Source organism: Silurus aristotelis (genome assembly GCF_946808225.1).
Source record: "Silurus aristotelis genome assembly, chromosome: 4".
In the NCBI taxonomy this organism is placed as follows: domain Eukaryota; kingdom Metazoa; phylum Chordata; class Actinopteri; order Siluriformes; family Siluridae; genus Silurus; species Silurus aristotelis.
This window is the reverse complement of record NC_139577.1, coordinates 23,315,612-23,316,750: the sequence shown is the minus strand read 5'-3', so window position 1 is coordinate 23,316,750 and position 1,139 is coordinate 23,315,612. Positions and strand designations below refer to the sequence as shown.

At 32.7% G+C, this 1,139-nt stretch overlaps 1 long non-coding RNA gene across 1 annotated transcript; it reads right to left on the bottom strand.

The window, feature by feature from the left end:
- Window positions 1-215: 215 nt before the first annotated feature.
- On the bottom strand, window positions 216-698 carry LOC310725625. Its single transcript, XR_014533450.1, has 2 exons — window positions 598-698; window positions 216-296 (listed from the first exon to the last, which is right to left on the bottom strand). It is a non-coding gene; the product is annotated as an uncharacterized lncRNA (long non-coding RNA).
- Between the last annotated feature and the right edge of the window lie 441 nt (window positions 699-1,139).

The following is a 1,139-nucleotide window of genomic DNA, read 5'->3' as shown; positions in this document are numbered from 1 at the left end:
AGGAGATAGCTTAGTTGGTTAGTTGTTTTCTTATCGATCAGCAGCTTCCCACAAGGTTGTCGGTTCAATGCCCAGCATCACCAAGTAATATCTATTAATTTTTATTTTGAAATCTAATAGTTTGTCCACTTTGTAAAATTAAACTGTAAATCTATTTGTTTATTAAAGAGACCTGTTTAAAAGATTGCTTTATTTCTTTGTCTTTTATAAAAGACTTGTTTGGCCTGCTTTTAATATGAGTTACATGGTGTTGAAGTATAGGAAAAGAAGCCATGTTGGTTCATTAGGCCCATTTACTGCTTGCATTAGAGTAAAGAGATAGCTCAGTTGGTGACTTGTTGGATTACCGATCAGCAGGTTCCCACAAGATTGTGGGTTCAAGGCCCAGCATCACCAAATTTTATTTTTATTTTGAAATCTAAAAGTTTGTCTCCTTTGTGACATTAAACTGTAAATCTATTTGTTTATTAAAGAGACCTGTTTAAAAGATTGCTTTATTTCTTTGTCTTTTTTTAAAGACTTGTTTGGCCTACTTTTAATATGTTTATTGGTGTTAGAAGTGTAGAAAAAGAAGCCATGTTGGTTCATTAGGCCCACTTACTTACCAAGAGGGAAGAGATAGCTCAATGGGTAAGATGTTGGTTTATTGATCAGCAGGTAATTATAAGGTTGTGGGTTCAAGGCCCAGCATCACCAAGTAATATTTTTATTTTTATTTTGAAATCTAATGTCTACTTTGTGAAATTAAACTGTAAATCTCTTTGTTCATTAAATAGACCTGTGTAAAAGATTGCTTTATTTCTTTGTCTTTTTAGAAAGACTTGTTTGACCTTCTTTTAATATGGTATAAGGTGTTAAAGTATAGGAAAAGAAGCCATGTTGGTTCATTAGGCCAATTTACTGCTTGCATTACAGTGAAAAGATAGCTCAGGTGGTTAGTTCTTGGTTTATGGATCAGCAGGTTCCCACAAGTTTGTGGGTTCAAGGCCCAGTATCACCAAGTAATATTTTTATTTTGAAATCTAATAGTTTGTCTACTTTGTGAAATTAAACTGTAAATCTCTTTGTTTATTAAAGAGAACTGTGTAAAAGATTGCTTTAGTTATTTGTCTTTTTAGAAAGACTTGTTTGGCCTACTT